The sequence below is a fragment of the Odocoileus virginianus genome, chromosome 8 (assembly GCF_023699985.2).
Source record: "Odocoileus virginianus isolate 20LAN1187 ecotype Illinois chromosome 8, Ovbor_1.2, whole genome shotgun sequence".
In the NCBI taxonomy this organism is placed as follows: Eukaryota; Metazoa; Chordata; class Mammalia; order Artiodactyla; family Cervidae; genus Odocoileus; species Odocoileus virginianus.
In genome coordinates this window covers 7,994,540-8,006,681 of record NC_069681.1, presented here as the reverse complement: position 1 = coordinate 8,006,681, position 12,142 = coordinate 7,994,540, and the positions used below count along the sequence as shown (strand labels likewise).

The 12,142-nt window shown below is 40.7% G+C and overlaps 1 pseudogene; it reads left to right on the top strand.

The window, feature by feature from the left end:
- Nucleotides 1-2,344: 2,344 nt before the first annotated feature.
- On the top strand, nucleotides 2,345-3,995 carry LOC110145481 (casein kinase I pseudogene; annotated as a pseudogene).
- The last annotated feature ends 8,147 nt before the right edge of the window (nucleotides 3,996-12,142 follow it).

The window sequence follows — 12,142 nt, the reverse complement described above, 5'->3', positions numbered from 1 at the left end:
TTGAATCTATAGATTGCTCTGGGTAGTATACTCATTTTCACTATATTGATTCTTCCAATCCATGAACACGGTATATTTCTCTATCTACTTGTGTCCTCTGTGATTTCTTTCATCAATGCTTTATAGTTTTCTATGTATAGGTCTTTTGTTTCTTTAGGTAGATATGCTCCTAAGTATTTTATTCTTTTTGTTGCAATGGTGAATGGTATTGTTTCCTTAATTTCGCTTTCTGTTTTCTCATTGTTAGTGTATAGGAATGCAAGGGATTTCTGTGTGTTAATTTTATATCCTGCAACTTTACTATATTCGTTGATTAGCTCTAGTAATTTTCTGTTAGAGTCTTTAGGGTTTTCTATGTAGAGGATCATGTCGTCTGCAAACAGAGTTTCACTTCTTCTTTTCCTGTCTGGATTCCTTTTTATTTCTTTTTCTGCTCTGATTGCTGTGGCCAAAACTTCCAAAACTATGTTGACTAGTAGTGGTGAGAGTGGGCACCCTTGTCTTATTCCTGATTTTAGGGGAAATGCTTTCAATTTTTCACCATTGAGGATAATGTTTGCTGTGGGTTTGTCATATATAGCTTTTATTATGTTGAGGTATTTTCCTTCTATGCCTGTTTTCTGGAGGGTTTTAATCATAAATGGGTGTTGAATTTTGTCAAAGGCTTTTTCTGTATCTATTGAGATAATCATATGGTTTTTATCTTTCAATTTGTTAATGTGGTGTTTTACATTGATTGATTTGCAGATATTAAAGAACCCTTGCATTCCTGGGATAAAGCCCACTTGGTCATGATGTATGATCTTTTTAATATGTTGTTGGATTCTGTTTGCTAGAATTTTGTTAAGGATTTTTGCATCTATGTTCATCAGTGATATTGGCCTGTAGTTTTCTTTTTTTGTGGCATCTTTGTCTGGTTTTGGAATTAGGGTGATGGTGGCCTCATAGAATGAGTTTGGAAGTTTACCTTCTTCTGCAATTTTCTGGAAGAGTTTGAGTAAGATAGGTGTTAGCTCTTCTCTAAATTTTTGGTAGAATTCAGCTGTGAAGCAATCTGGTCCTGGGCTTTTGTTTGCTGAAAGATTTCTGATTACAGTTTTGATTTCTGTGCTTGTGATGTGTCTGTTAAGATCTTCTATTTCTTCCTGGTTCAGATTTGGAAAATTATACTTTTCTAAGAATTTGTCCATTTCTTCCAAGTTGTCCACTTTATTGGCATAGAGCTGCTGGTAGTAGTCTCTTAAGATCCTTTGTATTTCAGTGTTGTCTGTTGTGATCTCTCCATTTTCATTTCAAATTTTGTTGATTTGGTGCTTCTCCCTTTGTTTCTTATGAGTCTGGCTAACGGTTTGTCAATTTTGTTTATCTCTTCAAAAAACCAGCTTTTAGCTTTGTTGATTTTTGCTATGGTCTCTTTTGCTTCTTTTGCATTTATTTCCGCCCTAATTTTTAAGATTTCTTTCCTTCTACTAACCCTGGGGTTCTTCATTTCTTCCTTCTCTAGTTGCTTTAGGTGTAGAGCTTGATTATTTATTTGACTTTTTTCTTGTTTCTTGAGGTAGGCCTGTAATGCTATAAACCTTCCCCCTAGCACAGCTTTTACAGTGTCCCATAGGTTTTGGGTTGTTGTGTTTTAATTTTCATTCATTTCTATGCATATTTTGAGTTCTTTTTTTATTTCTTCTATGATTTGTTGGTTATTCAGAAGTGTGTTATTTAGACTCCATACGTTTGAATTTTTAATAATTTTTTCCTGTAATTGATATCTAATCTTACTGCACTGTGGTCAGAAAAGGTAACTGGAATGACTTCAGTTTTTTGAATTTACCAAGGCTAGATTTATGGCCCAGGATGTGATCTATTCTGGAGAAGGTTCCGTGTGCACTTGAGAAAAAGGTGACATTGATTGTTTTGGGGTGAAATGTCCTATAGATATCAATTATGTCTAGCTGATCCATTGTGTCATTTAAAGTTTGTGTTTCCTTGTTAATTTTCTGTTTAGTTGATCTATCCATAGGTGTGAGTGGGGTAATAACGTCTCCTACTATTATTGTGTTATTGTTGATTTCCCCTTTCATACTCATTAGCATTTGCCTTACATATTGTGGTGCTCCTATGTTGGGTGCATATATATTTATAATTGTTATATCCTTTCCCACAGTGCTCTGCGCTGTGAAGAAGCGGCTCCCGGGGACTGGGGGCATTTTGTGTTGGTTGGAGCCGGAGCAACAAGATGGCGGCGTCGGCGGAGTGACAGGGGTCCCTCCAGGCGGGAGCCGGCGGCAGTGGTGGCAGCGGTATCGCCGCCCTACCTTCACCGCTCTCCTTTTCCAGCCCGCGACGTCTCCAGGAAAGCGAGGCAGCAGCGGCCGCCAGAAACTAGTGGCTCAGCCTGGTAACCGGGAGAACTCCTTCAACAATCTGCGGCCCGGCCAATAAACCTGACAGCAGCGGTGATCAGGTTCCCCTTGGCCGATTCTTGGCCCTGTAACGCCAAAGAAGAGCCATCGTTTTCTGTCTCCTGCCACTCTCCACAGCCTTGTTCCGTGGTCGAGCCCTAGAGGCCTCCATCCTCCCTTTAGAGGTGTCGGGGCTTAGCCCCAGCCTCCATCTTCGTCTCTCAGGATGGCGAGCAGCAGCGGCTCCAAGGCCGAATTCATTGTCGGAGGGAAATATAAACTGGTACGGAAGATCGGGTCTGGCTCCTTTGGGGACATTTATTTGGCGATCAACATCACCAACGGCGAGGAGGTGGCAGTGACGCTAGAATCCCAGAAGGCCAGGCATCCCCAGTTGCTGTACGAGAGCAAGCTCTATAAGATTCTTCAAGGTGGGGTTGGCATCCCCCACATACGGTGGTATGGTCAGGAAAAAGACTATAATGTGCTAGTTATGGATCTTCTTGGACCCAGCCTTGAAGACCTCTTCAATTTCTGTTCAAGAAGGTTCACAATGAAAACTGTACTTATGTTAGCTGACCAGATGATCAGTAGAATCGAGTATGTGCATACAAAGAATTTTATACACAGAGACATTAAACCAGATAACTTCCTAATGGGTATTGGGCGTCACTGTAATAAGTTATTCCTTATTGATTTTGGTTTGGCCAAAAAGTACAGAGACAACAGGACCAGGCAACACATATCGTACAGAGAAGATAAGAACCTCACCGGCACCGCTCGGTATGCCAGCATCAATGCACATCTTGGTATTGAGCAGAGTCTCTGAGGTGACATGGAATCATTAGGATATATTTTGATGTATTTTAATAGAACCAGCCTGCCATGGCAAGGATTAAAGGCTGCAACAAAGAAACAAAAATATGAAAAAATTAGTGAAAAGAAGATGTCCACACCTGTTGAAGTTTTATGTAAGGGATTTCCTGCAGAATTTGCCATGTACTTAAACTTTTGTCGTGGGCTGTCCTTTGAGGAAACCCCGGATTACACATACCTGAGGCAGCTATTCCGCATTCTTTTCAGGACCCTGAATCACCAACATGACTATGGATTTGATTGGATAGTGTTAAAGCAGAAAGCAGCACAGCAGGCTGCCTCTTCAAGTGGGCAGGGTCAGCAGGCCCAAACCCCTACAGGCAAGCAAACTGACAAAACCAAGAGTAACATGAAAGGTTTCTAAGCATGAATCAAGGAACAGAAGAAGCAGAGCAGATGATCGGAGCAGCATTTGTTTCTCCCCAAATCTAGAAATTTTAGCTCATATGTACACTAGCCAGTGGTTGTGGACAACCATTTACTTGGTGTAAAGAATTAATTTCAGTATGAACTGGCTCTGGGCAGCATTGGTGATGGATGCTGTGTCCTGAGTTGTAGCCGCTGTAATTGTGAATATTAACTGAGATAGTGAAACATGGTGTCAGTTTTCTATTGCATTTTTTCAAGTGGAAAAGCTCACTAAATGGTTGACACACACAAATTGGTGGAGAAATTGTGCATATGCCAATTTTTTGTTAAAATCTTTTATTTTGAGCTATACTGCTTTGAGATCTCATTTCGGAAGAACGGCATGAACAGTCTTCAGCCACAGTTGTGATGGTTGTAAATGCTCACAATTGTGCATTCTTAGGGTTTATCCATCCCTGGGGTTTGCAAGTTGTTCACTTAAAACATTCTTAAAATGGTTGGCTTCTTGTCTGCAAGCCAGCTGATATGGTAGCAACCAAAGATTCCAGTGTTTGAGCATATGGACTCTGCCTGCTTACCTGTGCTAGAGAAACAGTGTCTAAGTGAAGACTTAAGAAAACTTAGTGACTACTAGATTATCCTTAGGACTCTGCATTAACTCTATAATGTTCTTGGTATTAAAAAAAAAAAGGTGCATATTTGTCAGAGAAATTTAGTTAACATCTTACAACTGAACATGTATGTATGTTGCTTAGATAAATGTAATCACTGTTAACATCTAAAAAAAAAATAATTGTTATATCTTCTTCTTGGATTGATCCTTTGATCATTATGTAGCGTCCTTCTTTGTCTCTTTCCACAGCCTTTATTTTGAAGTCCATTTAAGGTAATTATTGACAGGTATGGTCCCGTTGCCATTTACTTTGTTGTTTTGGGTTCGCGTTTATACAACCTTTCTATGTTTCCTGTCTAGAGAAGATCCTTTAGCATTTGTTGAAGAGCTGGTTTGGTGGTGCTGAATTCTCTCAGCTGTTGCTTGTCTGTAAAGCTTTTGAATTCTCCTTCATATTTGAATGAGATCTTTGCTGGGTACAGTAATCTTGGTTGTAGGTTATTCTCTTTCATTACTTTAAGTATGTCCTGCCATTCCCTTCTGGCCTGAAGAGTTTCTATTGAAAGATCAGCTGTTAACCTTATGGGAATCCCCTTGTGTGTTATTTGTTGTTTTTGCCTTGCTGCTTTTAATATTTGTTCTTTGTGTTTGACCTTTGTAAATTTGATTAATACGTATCTTGGGGTGTTTAACCTTGGGTTTACCCTGTTTGGGACTCTCTGGGTTTCTTCAACTTGTGTGACTATTTCCTTCCCCATTTGAGGGAAGTTTTCAGCTATTATCTCCTCAAATATTTTCTCATGGCCTTTCTTTTTGTCTTATTCTTCTTCTGGGACTTCTATGATTCGAATGCTGGGGTGTTTCACATTGTCCCAGAGGTCCCTGAAGTTGTCCTCAGTTCTTTTGATTCTTTTTTTCTTTTTTCCTCTCTGCTTCATTTATTTCCACCATTTTATCTTCTACCTCACTTATCCTATCTTCTGCTCCCATTATTCTACTGTTGGTTACCTCCAGAGTGTTTTTGATATTTATTGCATTATTCATTTTTAAATTGACTCTTTTTTTATTTCTTCTAGGTCCTTGTTAAACATTTCTTGTATCTTCTCAATCCTTGTCTCCAGGCTATTTATCTGTAACTCCATTTTGTGTTCAAGATTTTGGATCATTTTTATTATCATTATTCTAAATTCTTTTTCAGGTAGATTCCCTATCTCCTCCTCTTTTGTTTGACTTGGTGGGCATTTTTCATGTTTCTTTACCTGTTGGGTATTTCTCTGCCTTTTCATCTTGTTTAGACTGCTGTGTCTGGAGTGGCCTTTCTGTATTCTGGTGGTCAGTGGTTCCTTTTTATTGTGGAGATTTCCCCCAGTAGGTGGTGTTGGACGATTGGCTTGTGAAGGTTTCCTGGTTAGAGATGCTTGCATTGGTGTTCTGGTGCATGGAACTGGATTTCTTCTCTCTGGAGTGCAATGGAGTGTCCAGTAGTGAGTTTTGAGATGGGTCTATGTGTTTGGTGTGACTTTGGGCAGCCTGTATGTTGATGCTCAGGACTAAGTTTCTGTGTTATTGGAGAATTTGAATGGTATGTCTTGTCTGGAACTTATTGGCTCTTGGGTGGTGGTTGGTTTCAGTGTTGGTATGGAGGCTTTTGGATGATCTCTTATTACTTAATATTCCCTGTAATCAGGAGTTCTCTGGTGTTCTCAGGTTTTGGGCTTAAGCCTCCTGCCTCTGGATTTCAGTCTTATTCTTCCAGTAGCCTCAAGACTTCTCCAACTATACAGCACTGATAATAAAACTTCTAGGTTAATGGTGAAAAGATTCTCCACAGTGAGGGACACCCAGAGAGTTTCACAAAGTTACATGAAGAAGAGGAGAGGGAGGAAGGAGATAGAGATGAGCAGGAGGAGAAAAGGGGGGACTCAAGAGGAGAGAGACAGATCTACGCAGTATTCTGTTCCCTAAGTGTTCTACATAGCCCAGAAAACCCACAGAGATTCACAGAATTGGTTTGAGACGAGAAGGGGGAGAGAGGAAATAGAGGTGATATAGAGAAAAAGAAGTGTCAAAAGGGGGAGACAGTAATCATCACACTCCTGAGTAAAAATGGGTACTGAATATTGGATTCTTAAAATGTCCAAAATTGATATCAAATACTGAAAAACAAAGATTAAAAATCCAGAGTAGAGGTTAGACTCTTAAAATTACAATATTAAAAACAAAAACACAAAAAATTAAAAAAAACACAAAAATATATTTGAAGGTCGCTTTAACAATAGGGTCTATTTTTTTTTTTTACAAGGTTATAGTGAAATGAAAATTAAGGAGTAATAGAGGAGTAATAGGGAATTTTAAAAGAAAATAAGAGAAAAAAGAAAAAAAAAAGCAAAACTATAGCTAGGAATTTCTCTGGAGTTGTTGCGGGCAGTGTGGGTTCGGTTCAGTTTCAGATAGCTCCTCGTTCCAGCTTACACTTTTTGATATCTATAGGCCCCTTCCGGTGTAGTTGGTGTTACCTACAGGGATTTTAATCTGTTGTACCGGTCACTTCTGATGTGGTTCCCATTGCTTATTTGGCTTCTGTTTGTTGGTCTCTTCAGTGTCTAATTTCCGCCCTGACACAAGCGGGTGGAGGTGGTCTCTTGTTTAGGTTCACTTGTTCAGTCGTGCTGCGGGGAGGGAGGGGCGCTGCAAGCAAATGTCACTGGCCTGTGTGGGGCGCACGCGCAGTGTTCTGGCCACACTGGGTTTGCCCCCACTCACAGCGTGTGTGCTTTCCCCGTCTACACTGCTCAGGCTCCCAGCTGCTCTATATGGAGTGGGCCCTGAGTTGCGTGTGGTTCCAGTTTTCAGGTACTCCACAAAACGCAGGTTGGGCCTGCGTTTTGTGCCTTCCCCAGCCTGAGCATCTCAGGCAGCCAGGAGCTTGATGGGCGTACTCTCCCCGGGTGCAGGGCGCCTTCTCCCCTCCATGGTCCCAGCCTTAGTTTCTGGGCACACTGGTCCGGTGTGCCTTGTCTCTGTTCTGGGGAGCTGGTCTCTAGCCGTGACCCTCCCGGCAGATGTCAACCATCCAGAATGTCAAGAAGTCTTTGGTTAGAAACTGGGAGCCTGTTTGCAGTTTGGTAGGGGGTGCTGTCTCTGGGGCCGAGTTTACCCCTTCCCCCTCTCCCCTGCCTCCTGCCTCTGGCGGGGATGGGCCGGTCCGCAGCTGGCTAGCTCTTCTCTGGAATTTCTCAGTCCTTCCTTTCTTCTGTGAGTGGGCCGGCAGTGTGTTCGGTTAGTGCTTTTCACAGGTTAATTTTCTCTGTCTCTCTTGCTATCCCACAGTTTAAGTTGCTATCTCACATTAGCTCCCTCTGATTGCCCTCAGGGCATTCAGACCCGGTCCTTACCCTGAGCAATGCCGCCTGCTCCTCTCCGTTCTGCCCCCACTTGCTGGTGGGGGATGCGGGCATCTGGGGTACTTTTCTGCTGGGAGTTGCTTTTAGGCATGTAATCTGTGGGTTTTATTTATTTTTCCTCCCAGTTAGGTTGCCCTCCAAGATTCAAAAACTTCCCCCAGACCCGCCAGGGAGAGGGTTTCCTGGTGTCTGGAAACTTCCTCTATTACGCCTACCTTCCCGGGACAGGTCTCCGTCCCTAGTTTTTTTGTCTCTCTTTTTATCTTTTATATTTTGTCCTACCTCCTTTCAAAGACAATGGGCTACTTTTCTGGATGCCTGATGTCCTCTGCTAGCGATCAGAAGTTGTTTTGTGGAGTTTGCTCAGCATTCAAATGTTCTTTTGATGAATTTGTAGGGGAGAAAGTGGTCTCCCCGTCCTATTCCTCCGCCATCTTAGCTCCTTTCATAATGTATGATTTTAATACAACCAATGAATTGGTTTACAATTAAACACATACCTTTATCTCTTCATATTTCAAAAATAAAATTTATTTTATGAGGGCTTCCTAGATGGAGTTATTGGTAAAGAACCCAACTACCAATGCAAGAGATGCCTAAGAGTTGCAGGTTCAAGCCCTGTGTTGGAAGATTCACTGGAGGAGGGTATGGAATAGTATTCTTGCCTGGAGAATCCCATTGGCAGAGGATCCTGACGGGTTACAGTCCATAGAGTCACAAAGAGTCAAACATGTTTGAAACAACTTAGCATTAGCATGATTGAAGGGACTTTTTATTCACATATAAGTCAACAAGCGGTGTGGCTTTTAACAACTGATAATTCTCTTAACTTATAAGACCCCTTGCTGCTGCTAAGTCACTTCAGTCCCTTGTGACCCTGTGCGACCCCATAGATGGCAGCCCACCAGGCTCCCCTGTCCCTGGGATTCTCAAGGAAAGAACACTGGAGTGGGTTGCCATTTCCTTCTCCAATGTGTGAAAGTGAAAAGTGAAAGTGAAGTCGATCAGTCATGTCCAACTCGTAGCGACCCGATGGACTGCAGCCTACCAGGCTCCTCCGTCCATGGGATTTCCCAGGCCAGAGTACTGGAGTGGGGTGCCACTGCCTTCTCCAATAAGACCCCTTAGTTTCCTTAGTTGCCTTATTTATCAATAGGAAAGGATGATTCTGACCCCATGGATTTCTTGTTGAATTTAAATAAGAATATCTTTAGTCAATTTTTGCAAACTGCATTGTACAAGTTAATAAAAAATTAAGCAGTGATGGTAGCAGTAGTGGAGGCAAGAGTGAGTATGATTCATTGTAATTTCTTCTCTTTAACTTTCCAGCAGTTCCCCAAGGCCACCTAGAAAGAAAGAGATGAATATTTCCCATTGCTCCCCTAACCAATCACCACAAATTTAATGGCTTAAAACTGTTCAGCTTTCTCTTTGAACCCTGGATGTTAGAAGTCCAAACTGGGTCCTACTGAACTAAAACCAAGGTGTTTTCAGGATGGTATTCCTTTGGAATGCTTTAGGGGAGAATCTCTTTCCTTCTCTTTCCTAGGTTTTAGAAGCTGCCTTTATTCCTGATTCCAAAATCATTGCAGATGGTGACTGCAGCCATGAAGTTAAAAGACACTTGCTCCTTGGAAGAAAGCTATGACCAATCTAGACAGCATCTGCATAGTCAAAGCTATGGTTTTTCCAGTAGTCATGTAAGGATGTGAGAGTTGGACTATAAAGCAAGCTAAGCACCAAAGAATTGATGCTTTTGAACTGTAGTATTGGAGAAGACTCTTAAGACTCCCTTGGGCTGCAAGGAGATCTAACCAGCCCATCCTAAAGGAAACCAGTACTGAATATTCATTGGAAGGACTGATGCTGAAGCTGAAACTCCAATACTTTGGCTACCTGATGTGAAGAACCGACTCATTTGAAAAGACCGTGATGCTGGGAAAGATTGAAGGTAGGAGGAAAAGGGGACAACAGAGGATGAGATGGATGGATGGCATCACCAACTCTAAGAGCATGAGTTTGAGTAAGCTCCAGGAGTTGGTGATGGACAAGGAGGCCCAGTATGCTGCAGTCCATGGGGTCGCAAAGTCAGACACGACTGAGTGACTGAACTGAACTGATGTATTCCTTAGCTCATGACCCCTTTCCCCATCATTAAGTCAACTGATGTGTGTCTCTCTGCCTTTCTCACATACTCACGTATTCCTCTGACTCTCTATTCTGCTTCCCTCTTCTACTTTTAATGATGCTGCAACTACCTTCAGCCCATCTGAATAATTCAGAACAATTGTCTCATCTTTATATCTTTAGTTCACTCACATCTGCAGTTACTTATCCCTGTGAGGTAACAGTTTCATAGGTGTTAGGGATTATAACATGGATATCTTTAAGGGATCATTCTGTCTACCTCAAGACCTCTCCTAACTTTCAAAAATTTCATCTGGCCCTTGTACCCTCTCTAATTAGTGAGTAATCTCTTTTCTCCTTTTTCACCAATGAACTTTGTAAATTTTTTAAAAAGTGCAATTAACAATTATATGCAATTTAGAGAGTTATGATAAATGTGACAAAACTCATATATTCATAACCCAGCTTATGAAACAGAACCATACTGGTATGTTTGAAGTCCAATATGCAGCCCTAACAAATTGTTCTTTTGACACAGCCCTTTAGTACTAGTCACAGTGTTAAACTTAGTGGTGTAAACATTCTTTTGATTTTCTTTCTACTATGCACATACACGCATGGATATCCCAAAAAATCTTTATTTGCTTTCTATTTCTGAAATACAAGCTTTTTAGGTAACTTAGTTTTTGAATAGCATGACTTTCAATATTACCCATATTGATGAACAGAGTTCTATCTCCTTCATTTCATGGTTGCATTACAGCCTCTGTATGAGTGCATTGCAATTTGTCTCTTTTAAATTTTAAAAGCATTTTGGATTTTCTTATTCCCTTGCTATTCACAGTGCAATTTAAAGCCCGCTTATATGGATGTTTTAGGGTTCATGGGTGAGGGTTTTTCTAGAGATGTCTGGTGTCAAAACGTGCCTAATGCCAGTGTGAGAATCCCAGTGCTTAACATTCTTGCCAATGTTTGGTGTTGTCAGACATCTTAACTTCTGAAAATGTACTGGATATTAATTTACATCTCACTGGGTTTTTAATTTGTATTTCACTTTTATGTCATGATAGTACATAACTTTTTGCATGTTGAGACAATTTGGACTTTTTCCTGTAAAGTGTCAGTCTATTTTCCCTGTTATGCCTATTTTATTATTTATTCAAAGAGTCTTAATAAATTCTAGATAAGAATCTTTTTTTCAGCTACATGTATTATGAAAAGATGTTCCTAGTTTGTAGTTAGTCAGTTTATTTTCTTCCTTAACATAAGATGGTGAAGTCATTCTCCTGTATTTTATTGTATTTTAAACTTTTGCCTTTAGTATTTAAACTTCTGCTTATCACTCAAACCCTGCAAATACAGGATAAACACTACAAAATATCTCTTTAATCATACTGTCAGAAGAACCTTAGGGTTCCAAGACTTTCACAAGAATTTTGTGTGTGTGCATGTGAGAGACACAATAAAATGATGCTCTCTGATTGATAGTGAATCTAAATATCTTAGTGTTCTCTTTTTTATACATTAGTGTACAGACCACCATGGTATCAGTATGGGCAAATGAAGTGATCTGAATGAGTAACAAGTACTTCAGAGCATCTGTTAAAGGAGCCAGCAGCACACAGGTTAGAATATCCTGTGAATAAATGAGTTTAGTAAGGCAGATCTAGGCTTCTCAGGTCACACTAATGGTAAAGAATCTGCCTGCTAATGTGGGATATGCAAGAGATGCAAGTTTGGTCCCTGGGTTGGGAAGATCCCCTGGAGTAGGAAAGGGCAACACACTCCAGTATTCTTGCCTGCAAAGTTCCATGGACAGAGAGGTCTGGAAGGCTACAGTCCATGGGGTTGCTGAGTCAGACACAGCTGAGCACAGACACACACACAAGGCAAATTTATATTGAAGCTAAGAAGAGGCAATCAAAGAGCAAGTATAAGAACTGGAAGAGCTTAACATTGAGGAAGGTCTAGGAATTTGGTGTTCAATGAGGAGGTTATGGTTTACCATATTAAATACTCCCTAGAGAATATATGAGAACTATTTACTGGCTATAGCAATACAATTCAGTAACAATCTTGCTGAGAGCTTGTTCAATGAATGAATAAAGGACAAGATCGGGCACTGCTGTGGCCTGAACAATAAAAGAGAAACAAAGAAACAGATGAAAGGACTTCCAATTTTTTTTTTTTTTTCCCATGAAACTTGGAAATGCCGGGTAATAGAGACAGAAACAAAGCTGGAGAAGGCTTGATGTGGAAGAACAAATGGAAGAGAGATGATTTTTCAAAAATTGAAGTAGGAAAAGATAGAAATTATAGAAAAGAAAAGGATAAGTTTGAATAATCGGAGTGAA